Source organism: Martes martes (genome assembly GCF_963455335.1).
Source record: "Martes martes genome assembly, chromosome: 3".
NCBI classification, from domain to species: Eukaryota; Metazoa; Chordata; class Mammalia; order Carnivora; family Mustelidae; genus Martes; species Martes martes.
Window position 1 is genome coordinate 13,372,080 of NC_137890.1, and position 20,695 is coordinate 13,392,774.

Consider the following 20,695-nt stretch of genomic DNA (forward strand, 5'->3'; position numbering starts at 1 on the left):
CTTTTTAAAAAAGATTTATTTATTTGCTTATTTATTTGTTTGAGAGAGAGAGAGAGGGAGTGTGAGTGGGAGGGGCCGAGGGAGATAGAATTCTCAATCAGACTCTGTCCTGAACATGGCCCCCATGCTGGGCTCTATCCCAGGACCCCAACATCATGACCTGAGCTGAAACCAAGAGTTGGACACTCAACCTACTATGCCACCCAGGTTCCCCTAAAGTCTAGCCTTTGAGAAGCTTTCTCCAACCATCCAGCAATATGTGAGAAGATGTGATATATGAAACAACAACAAAAATGAGCCCTTCTTAGAATAAGAAATACCTGCTTATAATCCTAATTCTTACTTGACCAGTTTCTGGGTATGGAAAATTCATGCTTAAAGTGAGTCTGTGTATTGCCTTTGAAGATGAGGAAGAAGACCGTTATTGCTGATAACATGCTAAATTAAATCTATTGCATGAGCTTCCAGATGGAAACAGCAAAAATGGATAAACAAAATACATTCATAAACACCCGAAAAATGCTCACTGAGTTGGTAGGAAACTAAAGAATCCACAAAGGGTAAAAATACATATACGGATGAGAGAATAGAAGTCAGCGAGCAGCAAAAGCTGTAATTTTCCAAATAGTACCTGGTGTTTTGAGCCAGATACCAAAACAGATACAGTTGGGATGAGTAGGGTGCGCATATATCCTGGTTTACCGAGGACAGCATTAGTTAATGTCTGTTGTCCGGGTCTAATTATTAACAGCACCCACTCTTATTCTTAAAAGTGTCTTGAGTGATACATTCTAACTATAAGAGGTAGGACAAAACGTAGGAAACTCAAAAAAGTAGGGATTCCAGTAAGAGATCTTGCAAAACTCTGCATGTTAATGGGCTCTACTTTCCATGTTAGGAAGAATGATAAATAAGGCTACAAAGCAGAAGGGAGCAGCACGTGTAATGGGCTGCATTTATTTTGACACGGGATAGAAGGAAAACGAATTGCCCCTGAGAAATCATAATCAGCATCAAGCCCTCATGTAAACTTGTTGTTATCTGCACGTTAAAACTGAAGTTCATGTGGGGCGCCTCTGTGGCTCAGTGGGTTAAAGCCTCTGCCTTTGGCTCAGGTTATGATCCCAGGGTCCTGGGATCGAGTCCCACATCGGGCTCTTTGCTCAGCAGGGAGCCTGCTTCCCTCTTTCTCTCTGCCTGCCTCTCTGCCTACTTGTAATCTCTGTCTGTCAAATAAATAAATAAATAAAATCTTGCAACAAAAAAATTGAAGTTCAAGTGGAGAATTGCATTTAAAGTGGTTTCCAGATGGGGAATACCACCAGGCAACTGACAGAGCACACAGGAAAACTCTCTGAGGGGACACAGCTCTAACCTAGGTCTCCAAGAATTCCTAGTGGTAAAATTTCCAAGGAAAATGAGAAACACATTAAAAAAAATCCCAAGAAATACCAACAAAAGGGCACAATGGGTGAAATATATCAGAGTTGGAGGATAGAAGAATCAGACCATCAAAAGTCTCCTATGTGAGAAATATCAGGAACGGGCTATAAAATAGAATGTGTATTTTGTTTAAAAAATTTAAGAAAGCTTTGAGAGGAGGAGTGATGAGAAGGAGACAACAAAATGATTGAGCAAATTTAGAAAAACAGACTTCTAGAAATAACAAATATAAGTTGAAATAAAAAATATTAATGGATTGGTAAGACAGAGATTGGACACAGCAAAAGGAAAATTAATTAACTGGAAATGGGATAGGAGAAAAAAAAAACTACTTAGAATGCAACCCAAAGAAACAAGAAAATGAAAAGTAAAAAAGAGATCTGGAGTGAAGTCTGAGAAGCCCTGCATATACACAAGCAGATATTCTGAAGGAGATGGGAAAGAGAACAGAGAAAAAGCAAAAACAGTTGTGCAATTAGGTCATAACTGTTTTTTGTATTGTTTGACAAGTGAACAAATGGACCACACAGAGGAAGGTTTTGCATAGAACAGTGATGAAGGTGCATCTGGGTGGCTCAGTGGGTTAAGCTTCCAACTCTTGATTCAGGCTCAGGTCGTGATCTCAGGACTATGAGATCAGGCCCTGCATTAAGCCTCATGTTGGGCTTCGCATTGGGCATGGAGCCTGCTTAAGAGTCTCTCTCTCCCTTTCCTTCCCTTCCCCACCCCTCTAAAGACACACACACACACACACACACACACACACACACACAGAGTGATGAAAATCTGTCATAAAGCAAGGATTACAACGAACCCAATTCTGTTCACCTGGGAGTTATAAAAGATAAGGAAGTCAGCCAGCCAGTAAGGAAATAAGTAAATATCAATCTATCCAAATGAAGTCAAGAAAGAAGAGGGAAAAAGAAGCAGAAACGTGGGATAAACAGAAGCCATAAAATAAGGTGGAAAAATCAATACAAATATGTCAGTAATTACAATAAATGTGAAAAGGCTAAATATCCCAGTTAAAAATAATAGGACTTCCAGACTACACTTTAATTGAATATAATGTATGTTCTTTTAAAGAGACGTATTTAAGACATAAAGCAACTTATTAACTTATGGAAAAATTTAAAAATGCAACATACTTATAACAATGAAATAAATAGGACTAGAAATTGTCTCAAAACAATAGAACTTTATTATACACTAAAAAAAAAAAAAAATCACTGTGGATGTTCTTGGTCAGAAGATCGCTTGTGTCTACACAGTGAGTCATGGACCCAACAGCTTTTCATCTCATGGGGCCTCCACTGCCCAGGGACTGGGAGGTTTCTTCTTAACCACTTTCCTCACATTCCACCAGCAGTAACTGGTCTAGCTGTAGATCCTCATTATCTGGCTATTTAGAAATTAAAAGACTAGTTATCTGGCAACCATCCCACTCTAATACATGGAAACCGAATAAATTAAAGATGTTATCAATGTGAAAGCTCCTTCAGAAAAAGGAAAGGAAAGAAGACAATCATCATGGGAACATTGGAATCCTGCCATGCAGTCATTGGGAAGACTCTTTTCCCTTGGCTGTGGGGTTCTTTAGCTTGATTAGGCTCAATTCTGTTCTCTAGAAGAAACTTCCTTTCCACCGCTCCCTGCTGTCCAGCATATATTTCCTGATTGTTTCTTCTCTGAGGCAAGGCTTTCAAGCTTTAGCAAGCATCGGAATCCCCTGGAGGACTTACTGCAGTGCAAATTGCTAGGCACCATCCCTATAATTTTTGATTCAGTGAGTCTGGTGATTTACATTTCTAACAGTTTCCTGGGTGATGGTGAAGCTGTTGGTTTGGGGACCATACTTTGGGAAAACACTGCCCTAAGGCCCCACCTGAAATGGGCTGGAGGCATACATTCTCCTTGAGGAAGTTGTTTTCACTGTCGACTTCCTACAGGGGCAAGTTTGGAGGCATGAGAGCTACATTATAGTCCCAGGCTTTTTTAAAACCAGACTTCAGTTTATTTAGCAAGAGAATTCCCACAGATACTTACTAGATTCCTTATCTATTTGCTTCCAGTAAATCCCATGTATGGATAACCATATTAATTCTACCCTGGATAGAATTAGCTGATATGTATCTTTGCTTTCTGTGCCCTTCCTCTCATGGTTGACTCTCTCAATGCAATGACAGGTATCTTGGGGTTATGTCATAAAATAACCTTGAGTTGAAAAGAAATAACCTTAATGCAATCTTTGCCACAGGTCTTAATCCCTTTGTGTAATTAAGAACCCCTATTAGAACTTTGTTGTTCAAAATCCTTTTTATTCTAACTTTAAAAAAAAAAAAGATATATTTATTTATTTGAGAGAGAAAGAGTGAGTGCGGGGGGAGGGGTAGAAGGAGAGAATCTCATGCAGACTCTGCACTGAGCCAGGAGCCCGACTTGGGACTCGGTCTCACAACCTATGAGATCATGACCTGAGCCAAAACCAGTAGTCAGATGTTTAACCAACTGAGCCTCCCAAGCACCCCTCATTCAAACTTTTAATTCTGGCTTAGAGTGCAAAAACAGTTTTGACAAGCCCAAGTTTCTAGGCTTTTTCCATAACTTTCCATCTCTTCTCTTGAGCTAGCCACTACTTGCTGGGATACGTCTTCTTTTTTTACACTTTGCTATAAACAGTGAACAAAAACGAACACACTAACAGTTTTCTAGCTCCTTCCAACTACTGCTTGCAGATCTACACATCTCCTAGGCACCAGATACACTTTCAAAATTACAGCAGGTAAAGCTTTATGCTACCATGGAATGGAACTCTGTCTTTCTGTCTTTCTTTACTGATTTCCTCACTGCCTCCCACCCGCCTATAATAGGTCAATGCTACAAATTTCAGAATTTGTTAAGGGAGCTTCCAACTTCAAGATGCCGATTTCCATACTGGCTAGGATAATGATGGCTGATGAAACAAAGTAGCCCACAAATGTAGTGGTTAATACAACACAAATCCTATTGTTGTTCAAGTGACTGCCCAGCACAGGTGTTCCTTGCTGGCAGGCTATTTACCTGCGTGCAGGGATTCAAGCATCTTTGTTCCTTCCATCTGCAGCTTCACCAAATCCCAGTAGAGCAGAGTCCTTGAATCTTTGTGGATGAGGAAAAAGAGAAGGCACACGCAACTTCTATTAGTGTCCCATCACTTCTACACATATTCCAGGGTCAAGAGGAGGAGGAGGAACTGGGATTGTTTGAGGGTGACCCGCGAGGGGGGGAAGGAACCTTTGAGGACCCAGAGCTTTAAGTGGTCAAAGCTCAAGTTAGGGAGGTGGAGGAAGAATTGGAGAAGCTAAAGGAGCTACAGAACGAGGTAGAGAAACAGGTGAATATGAGTCCACCTCCAGGCAAGGCTGGCCCGGCGATCATGTCCAGTGAAGACAAGACGGAGGCTGAATGTCTGTTCCATCTATGTCGGCAAAGCGGACTATGATGCAACAGCAGAAGGACCAGAAGCACCCTTTCATGGCTGTGGTTCAGTCAACCGCATTACCTTACTCTGTGACAGGTTTAGTGGTCATCCTAAAGGGTTTGCGTACGTAGAATTCTCAGACAAAGAGTCAGTGAAGACTTCCTTGGCCTTAGATGAGTCCCTATTTAGAGGAAGACAAATCAGGGTGATCCCAAAAACGAACCAATGGACCAGGGTTTCCCATGAGCCTGAGACCATGCTGGACCACCAACTACAACAGTTCCCGCTCTCCATTCTACAATGGTTTTACAGCAGGCCCTGGGGTTGCGTCTACAGGGGCTAGGCTAGAGCAACAACATGGTATTCCCTTTACTTAAAACAAAGTGTGTATTAGGGGGTGAGAAGGGGAAAAAAAAGAGGAAAGAAGGAAAAAGAAAAAGAATTTAAAAAAAAAAAAAGATGACCTTGATGGAAAAAAACATTTTTTTTTTTTTTAGCAAAAGAGAGTCATTAGATTCCATCTCCACGCAAAGATGAATTAACTAATTGTTGACTAAGAAGCTACTTCCCCACAGTAACTATCCTCAGAAAGGGGAGAGGGGCATGATGTAGGGGAAGCCTGCAGACAATCAAATTTCCTTACCACAAATATGAAAGATAACATAGTAATACTTCAGAAGGCAAAGGAGTCTGAAATCTGAAAAAGGAAAGGATCTTTAAATAAGCCACAAGAGTTACAACCCTTTAAATGGATAAATTCGGGGCTCCTGGGTGGCTCAGTGGATTAAAGCCTCTGCCTTCGGCTCAGGTCATGATCCCAGGGTCCTGGGATCCAGCCCTACGTGGGGCTCTCTGCTCGGCAGGGAGCCTGCTTCCTCCTCTCTCTCTCTCTGCCTGCCGCTCTGCCTACTTGTGATCTCTATCTGTCAAATAAATAAATAAGATCTTAAAAAAAAAGTTATTTAAATGGATAAATTCAACACATAAAAAATGAAGAGTTTCTATTCATCAAAACACACCATAAAGAGAGCAAAAGACAAGTCTCAAATGTATTGAAAGCCTGTCTTAGAAGATATTTGCTGTAGAAACAGCTGACCCTACATATCCAGAATACACAAAAAAAGTCCTTACAAGTGAACAAAAGAGATAATTCAGTAGAAACAATAAGTAAAAATACGGAGCCATTTCCCAGAAGTAGCGTGAATGGCCGACAGAGAGAGAGAAAGCAGCTTCAACTCATTGGAATTCAGGGAAATGCAAAATTGGACAGCAGAGAGCAGCCATTTCAATTCCAGCAGATTGGTTAAGAGTTTGAAAGGTGGACAACGCAAAGTATCAGGGAGGAGATGGAGCAAAGGGAATTCTCTTACAAGAAAAACCATTCATACACTAATTTGTAAGCACGGATTGCCATTTCCTCATCAAGGAAGTGGGTATGGGGGGAGGTCCTTGTTTTCTCATTGTTCAGTAGTAAACTGTGTGTATGTGTGTGTGTGTGAGAGAGAGAGACAGAGACAGAGAGAGAAGAGAGAGATCTATTTCACAATATAAACACTGACCACAGTACTCTTGCAAATACAATGGAAGAATTATGGAAAAGATGGTGGTCAGTTACATTGGACACATTTGTGACATCTCATACTGCCTCTTCCCAGTCCACCTATTTAAAAGTGGCCCTTTCTTCTATCGCTGGATAAGCAATGGCTGGCATTTCCTCAGATCCACGTGAAATGCCGGCCTCAAATCCATCCCATCTTTTCAGTCGTCTGAGTCCTGGGGACCATGGGAGGAGTGAGCCGAGTGATGGAATCTTTTCCATCCCAGCGCACAGCCCTCTGCTCGAACCTCACAGAGTCAGCGCACCTTCTGTTGATGTCAGAGGGGTTAATTAAGAGGAGTTGGTGTCATTTCCAATAATTACGAGAGATCAAAATTTACAGAAGGCGCTCCGAGGGCCTGGAGGCTCTAGCAAACAAATCTGCCTCTGACCACACAGCCACAGATGTTACATCTCAGAATGGATTTTTCAAATCACCGTGGCTTGTGGAAGGCCGGAGCAGGAGGATAACCTGGTTCCCACCTCGTGCGTCGGACTTGAAAATGGGAAGAAGAATCCCACAAAATGCCATATGGCTGTACTCAGCGGTCTTAAAGATGGGCACAGTTCATTTTCCATTTCTCAGAGGAGTGAAATTTAGAGCTTTTTCTCCAGCAGCCAGGATTTAAGGACAGAAATAGGCTCTTCCCTGTCAACTTTCAAACTGAAATAACCAATTCTTATAATAAACTATCAAATGCAGTCTAAAAGAGGCAGAATTTTACACGGCCCTGTGTTGGGGAGCACAAGAAAAGAGGTTGGAAAAAATAAATTGGAAGTTTGAGCTTGTCTTTGTGGAACGTGAGGTGAAGCCATTCTAGAATTTTCCTCTCTCTGAAGGCGCTCCCCAAACCATTTCAAATACTACGAGCACAGCAGGCTCTCCTTTATCCCCCTCAGGCGAAATTTTGCTCCCTAATTGCACATTACTTTGCCTCAAACGCCGGAAACAAAATAACCACTAGAGGGCATAGAAAACCTTATTAGAAATAAAAGTGCCTCAGAGAAAGCCCTCAATATCTGAAAAAAATGAAAAGCTTAAAATGCTGTCTTTGCCAAAGACAGCTGGGAAAGGCAAAGTGAGGATGCATTTTAAAAATACAATCTCTTTCTATAAAACACGATCCTCCTTTTGGAATATGAATTAAATAGACAAAATTGGTACATGGGTGCATTTTCCCACCGATGTGAAACAATTTCTAACCTACCTTACAATTTAGATTAGCTCGTAGATATCAGTGGTTTTCCTCCAGAAAGTGGCTATTAAACATTACAGTACTATTGGTTTGCAAAACCGACACTTTCCAAATTCACTGTGCTTGGAAGCTTCCAAGGGACCCCTGAACCATAAGAGGTGGGGGTCTAGTGTATAGAGATTTTGGGGGGGAAACAGTAGGATCATCTGTTTTAGGAATCTGTGCACTGAACTCGCTGGGATATAAAGCAATGATCATTGAGCTAGCTAACCCTTCCTCTGGTTGGTTTGTGGTCCTTTTTTGCACTGATGCTGGTGGGAGTGATTGGAGGCTGTTGTGGTGTTCATCTTGGGTCTGCGGGTCTTCAGGATATAAGAAATGCGTGTCAGCTTTGGAATTCTGCTTGGTAATAAAAATGAATTGCTAAACCATGCTATGACTTCATTTGCCAACTACATTCCTTCTGTGTCTGCGGAAGTACAAAATATTCCAAGGGTGCTAAAATCAGTGTGAGCTACAAGCAAACTGTTTTTTTTTTTTTCCTTAAAAATCTTTTTTTCTCTTAAAACTCATATGATTTTTGTACTTTATTTTATTTTATTATTTTTTACTATGTTATGTTAGTCACCATACAGTACATCATTAGTTTTTAATGTCGTGTTCCATGATTCATTGTTTGCATAGAACACCCAGTGCTCCATGCAATACATGTCCTCCTTTAACACCCGTCACTGGGCCAACCCATTCTCCTATCCCCCTCCCCTCCAAAACCCTCAGTTTGTTTCTCAGAATCCACAGTCTCTCATGGTTCATCTCCCCCTCTGATTTCCCTCCCTTCATTTTCCCTTCCTTCTCCTAATGTCCTCCATGCTATTTCTTATGTTCCACAAGTAAGTGAAATCATATGGTAATTGACTTCTCTGCTTGACTTATTTCACTTAACATAATCTCCTCCAGTCCCATCCACACTGATGCAGAAGTTGGGTATTCATCCTTTCTGATTCAGACCATCAGAAAGGTCCATATACACATATTCCATTGTGTATATGGAACACATCTTCTTTATCCAGTCATCTGCTGAAGGGCATCTGGGCTCTTTCCACAGTTTGGCTATTGTGGACATTGCCGCTATGAACACCGGGGTACAGATGGCCCTTCTTTTCACTACATCTGTATCTTTGGGGTAAATACCCAGTAGTGCGATTGCTGGATCATAGGGTGCCTCTATTTTTAATTGTTTAAGGAACCTCCACACTGTTTTCCAAAGTGGCTGCAAACTCTTAATAAGTATGGATGCATCAGGAAGACGGGGTTGTGCCCTGAGGCTGCACCTGCCTGGGGAAGAATGAGGCAGAGGGTGTGGCCTGGAGAGGAGATGCTGGGGGAACTTTGGTTTATTCCAACAGATAATCATTTGTTTTAAACCTGGGGGGAAGTGGAAGTCAAAGGAGAAATTGTCAAAAGGGAGAATAAAAAGTTATCTTGTGAGTTATTTGGTTACATAGAGCTTGTAGCAGAATGGAAAGGTAAAGGAGGATTACAAATGAAACAAAAGGAGATAACACGTTATGACAGAGCATATGTCCATAATATTTCAACCTGGAGACGGCTCTTATCTTTTATCTTATCTTCAGGGATGGAAATATGGATGAAGTGGAGAGAAGCTTTTGGAAGAGACTCTCATCTCTAGTGACAGGTACAGTTTCCCGACCAAAGAATTCAGTGGAATCTCATCTGAAATTCCCTTGAGTGTCAGAAACATCCCGAGTGAGCAGAAATTTTGAGGATTAAGTTTTCTCCTGAAAAGGCAATCCGTATGCTTCCATCTTTACTGCGTGCTCGCTTGGTATGTACAATAGTGGAGACGTTTCAAGTCAGAGTTAAGAGGAACCATTAGACCATAGAATTACGATGATCGTAATGATTACGATGACGACAGCAAATTCTTTAGAGGGCTTAGTTATAAGCATTCTACATATATTAACTCATTTAATCCTTACAATGACCCTACCAATTAGAAATTACTATTATTATCCCCATTTTATAGATGGCACTGAAGCACAGAGAGATTAGGAAACTCACCCAAGGTCATGGGAGCAATAAACAGTGGAAATGGAATCGACCTCAAGGAATCTATCTCAGGCTCTACAGTTTTAACCACTGGCCAAACTGTTTTTCTAATCAACAAATATGCTTTGCTAGCATTTTAATTGTCTGTTATTGTATTATATTATATTACATTACTTTTTAATACTTTATTGTCTATTAGCACTTGTGTGAATGAAAGGTAGTAACCTGTAAACCCTTGTAGTTCAGGTGTTCTGTACCAACTGATGGACCCTTGCATGGGTTTAAAAGAAAGCCCTCATAGAAGAGTGAGCAGTAAATAAATACCCATATCTGCACACGGTTTCATCCTGATTGTGTATTTTAAAATATACAGTGGTGTCTCAAATAGTTAATCCTAAGGAAACAGATCTCAACAATGTTCTTCATATTAGAACGTGCCGGAAATGTTTGGATTCCTAGTTACCTGGAAGAAATAGTTTGGGGAAGTCCTAAAGCAAGTTCAGACAACTGGTGTCACCAACTCAGCATGTCTCATCTCCTGCATTATCTTATTCCCACATCTTTCTCCTCCAGACTTTTCCTCAGACTTATGACTGTAGACAATTTGTTCTAGCCAAGTGGTCCAGAAACTTTCATAAGAGAGATACCACACAGTGTTGAAGCTTCCTCTGAAGGTAAGTTTCCCTCCCGTTAGTCATATTTAAGTAGAGCTTAATTTAAAACTTTATGACTTTGATCGAACCTAATGGAACTTCTCAACCAGAAAATACTGAAGGAATGCCATGAACCACTTGTTTGCATTGGCATAGTTCGCCTGTTCCCATACTTCTCCCCACCAAGATAGAAGACTTCAAAATATAGGTTTTCTATTTAGTCCAATCATATGAATTCAGGCACTTTTCTTATTACATTTATTTGAGCATCCCCCTGAAAATTTCTAATCATTTCTTTCAGATAATTCTTTAGACATTCAAAAACCATAAAACAATGCTCCCCTTTTCACAAGTATTTTCTGCTTTGCTCAATATGGTTATCTTTCAGAAATATGCATTATTTATGTTAACATGTGATGGGTTTATTGTCATTATTAAGTTAATAAATACATGAAAAACTTTTTTTTTGCTTTAATATCTAATATCACATGGATAGATATAATCCACATGAATCAGAGTTCTTTGAAGTCCTCAGAACTTTTTTTATGAGTTGGGAGTGGTCCTGAAGACCAAAGAGTTTAAAGACTTCTGCTTCAGACAGTTGACTTTAATGGTTGCAACCTCTGTCAGGAACGGTGCCACCCTACAGTGCCAAGACCATAGGGCTGGAATCTACAGACCTGATTCTGATCGGGACTGCCCATTTACTAGGAGGTGAGCCCTCCAGCCTTTCACCTGTAAGGCAGAGATCATAATAACTATTTCTAGGAATGATAGAAAGCTGGTGTAAGTTGCCCCAGGTAGCGTGCCTAGCCCAGTGCCTGGAATCAAGTAGGCAAGAAATACACAGTAGCTTCCTTCCCCTCTGTTTGACCCAGGCGACTGGTATCCACCTTACCATTACATCATATTGTCTTTAAATCCTTTATTTTTACCCCAAGAGTATAACAAAGAACACCTGCTTATCTCTTTCCTAGTTAGTACTCTTTCTAAATCTCTCTTCATGACAAAATCTTCAAACCAAAATGACAACTTACATTTATATAACACTTGCTATACACTGGGCATCGCTGTCAATACTCCTGTCTTCATTCACTGAATCCCAGCTACAAACCCAAGACTTAGGAGCTATTAGGTAGAGCACGGTTTTACAGGAGAATAAACTTAAGTATGGATAGCAAGTAAGATCATCCAACCAACAGATGCTAGGCTAGAGTCTGCACTTGAACTCCAGATTCTGTGGGCTTGACTTCTACTCCCAGTGCCAAATACTTTCTAAAGGCTCCTAAGGAACTCTGTACAGGACCCCACTGGTTCTGTACATATCCAGTCAAAATATGACTAATGGCGAATTGACTTAAAAATATCAATATCTGCTCAGTTGAGAAATTACAACAGTGTCTTCTCTCTTGTATCAGTGTCTCCGTTGCAAAACAGATAGACCTGTCCTCATTGAAATAGGGTAGGACTGACAAACCCATGCTTGTTCTTCTAGGTGATAGTTCTCTGGGACTGCAGGTACTTAAACACAATCAGATAATTGCCTCTGGCAGATAAACAGGAACAATTTAATATTTTCCTTCCAAATAATTGCATTTCAATCAATTGATTGGACTAAGCCCTCGGCATCAATCGCTGCTTGACAACCTGTGTTGGCCGTCTTTAAGTTGTCGGGTTTGGAGAGAACGGGGCGTTTGATATTTTTGCTTCTGTTGGCATGGGTGTATCCACAGATACTGGAAACTTTGTTTTAATAACATAATTACATAAATGTACGACACACATTGTGTATGCACTCAAGTAGGAATTTCAAAACACATTGTAATTTTTAGAACAGACACTACAAAACTGCTGGAAGAATCCAAACAAGCCGTTGTTTGGTGACACGAGAATACTTCTCTTAATTTGCTTTTTTTCCCCATCACCTAGGTGTTAAAAGACTGTCATTATCTGTGTCATCTCCAGTGCCTAATCCAGTTAATTCAGAGCACTGAATATTTTTCTACAATAGGATATAACTTGTACTAGTTTCCCCAAGCTCAGTGGAAAGTTTCGAGTCATAGAATATTAAAGCTGGAGGGGCCCTGAGGGACCATCTAGTTTCTCCCTCTAATTTTACAGGTGGGGAAAATTACTGGTATAAGGTTCACGTGGGGTCTATGGTTCAGGCAGGGATTTGGAATGTGGGGAGGATGGTATTTCTATGTCTATTTCTTTTTTAAAATCTCCTTGCCAACTCTGGTGACCCAGTTTCTTCAGAATTCTTTTTTCTCTGATCTCTGTGCCTTTCTCTCAGTCTTGGTCACACGAGGGGTCACAGATCTATCTCCTTCACACTCCAAAAGTTCCACTCACGTCATGGTGCCACAGAGAGGAGGTTTTCACTGGAGGTAAGCGGGACTAACAGCAGGGGCATTGCATCTCCTGACCACGTGGCCAATGAATTTAAATTGAATATTAGATCCGTCTTTTTGTAAATGTCCCCGCTTTGTCTGGTGACGAACATTCCCACCTTCTCCCCCACCCCATCCTCTTGAGGTCGTCAGCCCATCCCCCAACCTCTCTGCCCTCGCTTCTCTCCCAGCTCCGTATGGCTTTTTGTGGATCGCAGTTTTTTCATCTGTCTCTGTGTCATTCCTATTTTCTCCTGAGGCCTTATTTTCTGTTAGCTGCAGCTTTTCAGTGTATTTTTCTAAATAAAAATCGTTCTTTCCCTAATGGGAAATCTGGTGCCAACGACAAAATAATACTATTCTTTTTACCCAGTTACCTCATAACTGAAATATATTAAAGAGTATTTTGAGCAAGGAGGCAAACGCGCTTAATTCTCTTAGGAAAGTTCCTCTATGGCAACATTCGCTCTGGGAAACGAAGGAGGCAAGGTGGGACAGGAAAGCACAGGCAAGTAGAGTCACCTGGAGGCAGATACAGAACAAGCAGCGATCTGTGGGGCACAGAGGTGCCTGAAGGTCACGGCTCCTTTGGCTGTGGGAGATGACATAGGCAGTTGGTTGGAGGGGCGGACAGCAAAGGGTCTTTATGTCATTGTGAAATATTTAGGTGGGGAGCACAAGGTACCAGGATCTGCTCTTCTGGATCTTTAACTTCTCTAGGAATCATACTGTCCATCCACTCTGCTATGACCATGGCTACCATATCTTTTTCTTGGACAATTACATCACTTTGAGGTACAGAGACAAGTCAGAACAGGATATCTTAGGCACGTGGACTGTTAACTCAGGAAAGTTAGAGGAAAAATGTGTGGAGGAATGACGGGAGATGAGAAGAAGAGACAAGCAGGGCCAGGGCTCTTTCTAAGGCTGATTCTGCACCCGCTCAACTCTTAGATCCCAGCTAAACCAGATGATGGTCTACCCGAATCTGTGTATTCAACCTCTAGGAAAGGACATTTGCACCATCAAAACCTTTCTCCCCACCCACCTCTGAAAGAAACATGAAAAATTTATGATTCTAGCAAATTTCTAGTATAGCACAAAACTTTCGTATAAAAATGACTATCAAAATAACAATATTTCATTGATACAGATCAAAGAAACTAGTAGAGATGCTCCACATTTACAGGAACTGGTGGTAATGATGTTTAGTTATTCTAGACCATCTGTGCGAACATGGAGATAGCCTCATTATATGTGTAAACATATACTAATATTAGTTATTAAAATTTGATTCTCTTTGTAGTGTATTCAAACAAAACGAGAAGCAGAGAAGCTAAGGTGCATTTTCTATGAATGTGGAATCGGGAAAATAATTAGATGTGAACAGAAACTGTAGAGTTTAAACTTTTTTTCTGGGATAACTATTATTAAAAAAAATTTACTTATTTGATGGAGAGAGAGAGAGAGAGAAAGAGAGAGAGGGAGCAGGAGGAAGTGCAGAGGGAGAGGGACAAGCAGACGCTGCACTGAGAGTGGAGACAGACGTGGGGCTCAATCTCATGACCCTGAGTTCACGTCCTGAGCCGAAACCAAGGGGCGAATGCTTAATCCACTGAGCCATCCAGGCACCCCAGAAATACCTGTAATTTTTATTAGAAAATCCAAGATGTCCCATAGATTAACTAACTACTGGCCTAACCATAAGCACCCAGAGCTGGCAATGTTCTGTAGGAGAAAGTTCAGAGTCATTGGAACAAGCTGCCGTTGGATGTGTGCTCTGCCACACCGTGCTGTGCTCTTGTACTGACTGAGTAAGATCTTCTCTCTCAGGTCCCTGACATTGACTAAGCCTGTAATAAATGACAGCTTCCTGTCCTTGTTGGGTGGGAAAGCCCTCTGCCACCTCCACTGGAGGTTTATCTTTCTAACTTACGTTTTGACTCTTTTTGCGGTTATAGAAAATATGGCAACAGTTTGGGCGTCCCCGGTACCTGGTAAGCTCTGTGCACCACAGTTTTTCATGCGTATATGCCCGCATTTTTTTTTTTTTATACTCAGAACTATCCTGTACTATGGGTTTTACCATCCTCATTTTATAGATGAGGCAAAAGCATCATTGCATGTGTGCTCAAGAAAGACTGGAGAAGAGATGAGCGAAAGAACTAATATTTGGTTCAGGTTCTTGGTTCTCCAAAGCGAGTCCTCTTCTTGTACCTTCCTGTTTTCATGCCATTAGCTTTTCCCCGTGGGACTCGTAAGCCACCTGAAGAGCCTTAAGCCTTTTCCTTAACATACGTTGAAAAGAGATGTCCAAGATTTTGAACCATCTCAGTTTGGGTTTTATAGTTGAAGCACATTGACCATTCACTCACTAGCATTTGAAACTCCTTTGAAGACAGGTGGTTCTCCCTTTGCAGATAGCTGCTGAAGCCGTGCACAGTGATTTGAATAATCAACAGGAAAAAAAAAAAATCACGATTGTTCCTTGGCCTTTAAAATTTATGTTGAAACATTAAGCACTCTCTTATGTCAGTTGTAAAACGTCAGAAACATTGAGACTGAAAGTGTTTTCTTTGTGAAAAATGTATCAAGAGTAGTTTGAAGAGCGCTTGCTTTCTTCTCGTTGTAGAACTTGGAACATGGAGTAACCCTCTTTCCTATGCCTCGTTGCATTGTCATCCTCCTGCCTAAGCTTGGATCTGCTCTCCACATTGTGTTCTTTGTGCCTTCAGTGTCATGAAACACCTCTGAGAATTCCTTTCACCTGAAGTTTTTTCACCAGCTTTGCTTCCTCTGGGACATGTTTATCTTTTCATTACAACCATTTTCCTCATTTATGCTGATAAGTTCACTTTCAATACGTTCCTTTTGCGGCACATTCAGAGTCTCTCAAGTGGAGGCAGAACCAACTTTCCTGTGTCTAGCTTTTGCTTCTATAATTCCTTTTTGTTTGATTTAAATTTCACTTAACATTTGTACCAGTTTTCATTTCTTTGTTGGCCATCTTTGTTTTCAATTTCCTCTTTAGATCACCCTCACTGGTAAAGGCAAATATACAGATACATACAAAATACTGTAATGGAGGTATGTAGCCCACTTTTAACTCTAATATAAAAATTAAAAGATAAAAGTATTGAGAATAGCTACAAATACAGAAAATTTCCAGTGGATATACACTATAAGATGTTAAGTATAGGGTCTAAAAGGGACAGTATAGGGAATACGGTCAATGGTATTGTAATAGTGTCTTATGGTGACAGATGGTGTTTATGCTTGTGGTGAACAGAGCATAATTTACAGACTTGCTGGATCACTATGTTGTACACCTGAAATGAATGTGACACTGTGTTTGAACTATATTTTTTAAAAAAGATGCAAATATGACATCAATAACGTAACAAAAAGATGTAAGTATGACATCAAAGACATCAATACTTCAACTTAAAAAAAGGGGTATAGCCAAGATACCCTTCAACAGACAAATGGATAAAGAAGATATGGTCCATGTATACTATGGACTATTATGCCTCCATCAGAAAGGGTGAATACCCAACTTTTGTATCAACATGCACAGGACTGGAGGAGATTATGCTGAGTGAAATAAGTCAAGCAGAGAGAGTCAATTATCATATGGTTTCACTTACTTGTGGAGCATAAGGAATAACACGGAGGACATGGGGAGATGCAGAGGAGAAGGGAGTTGGGGGAAATTGGAGGGAGAGACAAATCATGAGAGACTGTGGACTCTGAAAGACAAACTGAGGGTTTTGGAGGGGAGGGAGGTGGGGGGCTGGGTGAGCCTGGTGGTGGGTATTAAGGAGGGCATGTATTGCATGGAGCACTGGATGTGGTGCATAAACAATGAATTCTGGAACACTGAAAATAAATTTTAAAAATTAAATAAATAAAAATTTAAAAAAGAACGATATAAGTGTGACATCAACAACATCAAGGGGAAGGGCCAACATGTAGGGATTTTGTATGTGATTGAAGTTGTTACCAGCTTAAAATAAATAGTTGTAACTATGAGATGTTTTATGTAAGCTTTATGGTAACTACAAAGAAAAAACCTATAGTAGATATACACAAGAAAAAGAGAGAAAGGAATCAAAGAATATCACTACATGAAAAATGTCAACAAATCACAAAGGAAGATGTCAGGAGAGGAAAAGAGGGAGGGATGAAAGAACCACAAATCAAACAGAAAAAAACTAGCAGAATGGTAATAGTAAGTCCTTACCTAGCAATAATTCTTCTGAACATAAATGGATACCGCTCTCCAATTAAAAGATGCAGAATGAAATCAGGAAGTGTGATGACTACAGTTCTGTTTTTCTTCTTCAAAATGGCTTTATCTATTCAGGTTTTTGTGATTCCACACGAGTTTTAGGATTGCTTTTTCCTTTTTCATGAAAAATGCTGTAAAAATTTTGGTAGGGATTGCATTGGTTCTGTAGATTTGGGGGGCAGAGGTAGCATGGACATTTTAACACTATTGATTTTCCCAATGTATTAATATGAGATATTTTCCCATTCATTTGTTCCTTTTTCAATGTCTTTCATCAATGTTTTCTAATTCTCAGTGTATAGATCTTTTACCTTCTTGGTTAAACTTATTCCTAAGTATTTAGTCTCTCTGATGCTACTGCAAATTATCTCAACTTTTATTACAAAGCTAATAGAATAGGTACATATGGTGCTTACATAAAAATAGACACAAAATTAATGGAACATAATAGAAAGTCCAGAAATAAACCCACACATATACAGTCAATGGATCTTTGGCAAGAGTGCCAAGAATAATCAGTGGAACAGGGTGGTATCTTTATGAAATGGTGTTGGGAAAACTGGATATTCAAATGCAAATGAATGAAATTAGACCTTTATTTTATCATACGTAGTAGATATACACAAGAATGTAGAACTCAACTCAAAATGGATTAAAGATTTCAACATAACTACAAAAATGCTAGGAGAAAATATAGGGAAAAATCTTTCTTAACATTGGTTATGGCAATGATTTCTTGCATATGACACCAAAACCACAAGCAACAAAAACAAAAACAGGCAAATGGGACTATGTCAAACTAAAAAATTTTGTTCAGTAATGAAAACAATGGACATAATGAAAAGCCAACCTATGGAATAAAAGAATGAGAGAAGATACTTGCAAACCATATAGCTCTTAATGGGTTATTATCCAAAATATATAAGGAACTCATACAAGTCAATAGCAAAAAAACAAGCAACCCAATTTAGAAATGGGCAAAGGACCAAACATTTTCCCAAGGAAGACATATAAAGGGCCAGTGAAAAGATGCTCAATATCACTGATTATCTGGGAATTGCAAAGCAAAAACAGAATGAGACATCATCTCCACACCAGTTAGGATGCCTATTATTTAAAAAAAAAAAAAAAAAAGACAGGTGTTGGTAAGGATGTGGAGAAAAGGAAACCCAAATACACTGTTTTGGGGAATGTAAAATGGTGCAACCACTATGGAAAACAGCATGGAAGTTCCTCAAAAAATTAAAAATGTAAATCCCATATGACCCAGCAACCCTACTCCCAGGCATATATTGCAAAGAATTGAAGTCGGGATCTCTAAGTGATATCTGTGCTCCCATGTCATGGTCGCACTATCCACAACAGCTAAATTATAGAAACAACCAAAAATGGTCATTGACAGATGCATGGATAAAGAAAATGTGGAATATTAGTCAGCCTTGAAAGTAAAGGAAATACAGCCCCCTGTGACAACGTGAATGAACCTGGAGGACATTTTGCTAAGTGACATAAGCCAATCACAGAAGGACACATACTGTATGATTCCACCCACAAGAAGTACCTAAACTAATAAACTCAATGCACGGACTAGAATTGTGGTTCTCAGGGACCAGGGAGAGGGGCAAATGAGGAGTTGTTCAATTGGTCTAAAGTTTCAGTTATACAAATACTTCTAGAGATCTGAGGTCCAACGTAACGCCTAAGTCACCAATATGTATTATGCACTTAAAAATTTAAAAGCATAGCTCTCAGGTTAGTATTCTCACTCCCCCACTGCAAAAAATAAAATAAAATAAAATAAAATCCCTAAAGGGCCAAAAGGACAGAAGCCAACTTTGGAAGTGTTGAATATGTCTATTACCTTGATTGCGGTGATGGTTTCGTGGGTATATACATATGTTCAAACTCATCAAACTATATACGTTAAATATGTGTAGATTATTGCATATTGACTGTACTTTAATAAAGCTTTTTTTTTTTTTTTAAGCCAGCTAAGTGTAGAAAAGGAAAAGTGAATTTCTTGGAGAACCTCAGAGACTTGTTCCTGCTTCAAGGACCCCATGAAATAGTTGTCCTCTGTCTTTACAACACACATTTTTAACTCTGCTCTTTGGAGAATTATTTCCATGATCATGTATTTACCCAGTTCTTGGAGTCAATGAAAAAATTGCTTTCACTAATATTTACTTACTGCTGTTAACAGATCTAAATGTTGAATGGCAGCTGGCCACCTCAGTTTCCGTTGGGAGCTTTTATCTTCTTTTAGAGACAAGTTTGTTTGACTATGTCATCCCAGACTTTCTTTATGGTAAGTCAAGATATTTGCTCATATAAATATTTCAGGAAGCAATCCAACGAGCCTCGGAAAGAATTCTTGAAGAGGATACAGATTTAAGTCCAGATTCTTTTCCTATGACACTTACATTCTTTCTTCCTATTCTTTGAACACAGTGCTAAAAATATCTTATCAGCGCAATCTCTCCAGATTTGAAGTGTCTTCCAGAGAGGGTCTAAAATAGGCCTAAGCAGGGATTGACAGCAGAGCTGCTCTGTCTCTAGTCTATGGCCTGTGTGGGGCATTGTGCTCTCATCACAGTACAGGGCTCTGTAGTGATGGAATGAAGGAAGGAGTATTCAAAACAAATATCTTGGTATTTTGAAGAACCTTAATTATGACAGAAGTGGCCTTTTGACAATTCTTTCAACACTGTGGAAGAAAAAAAGCTTTGCGTTCAAATGGCTTACTGCCTTGATTATTCCAAAGGTTCTCCGCCTGTGGAGAGGGTCTCCACACTGCCCCCACCGCCCCGTGTAAGGCAGAGCACTTGGGCATTCAGGGGGAGGAGGTGGTTCTGAGTTCCACAAAGTAGATTAGCCACAAGGATGCACTTAAATGAAAGGAACAATGGAGGTCAAACTGCATGGTAGTGAGTGTAACCTTCCAGTTCCTTCTAAGCTTTGGAGTAGATGAAGTTCAGGGCCTGCTGTCTGCGAAACAAACAGTAATGATTCCAGCTCTGTCCTCTCCTATACAAGCCACTTATTCCTTCAAAGAGCTGATGATGGAGTCAAGTTTCAATAAATAGCACATGTCCTTTTTTGGTAGAACAGGTAAGACATCTTGGTGTGTCTTCCCAAAGGAAGTGATATCGCAAGCCTGAGCTTCTCATTTGGAAAACGGCAGTTCAATCATCTTCAGAGAAACTGTTCAAGGATGCTCTAAAGCAGTAAAAAGAAATTTTTTTAAAAGATTTTATTTATTTATTTGACAGACAGAGATCACAAGTAGGCAGAGAGGCAGGCAGAGAGAGAGAGGAGGAAGCAGGCTCCCCGCTAAGCAGATCCCAGGACCCCGGGATCACGACCCAAGCCGAAGGCAGAGGCTTTAACCCACTGAGCCACCCAGGTGCCCCTAAAAAGAAATTTTTAAAGGAGAAGAAGATCATCAATAAAGCTATTAATAAGTAAATATCAAATCTATAGATAATTAAAATTAATTAAAATAAATAAATAAATAAATAATTAAAATTAATTCACCAGATGTTTAATATTTAATCAACGAATACTTTGTGCCAGGCAGGTCTGCCATGTA

The 20,695-nt window shown here is 40.0% G+C and overlaps 1 pseudogene across 1 annotated transcript; it reads left to right on the forward strand.

Moving 5' to 3' along the window:
* The first annotated feature begins 519 nt into the window (after positions 1-519).
* Positions 520-5,297, forward strand: LOC308340196 (polyadenylate-binding protein 2-like; annotated as a pseudogene). The gene is made up of 2 exons: positions 520-534; positions 4,655-5,297. The product of its transcript is annotated as a polyadenylate-binding protein 2-like (transcript).
* Positions 5,298-20,695: the final 15,398 nt, after the last annotated feature.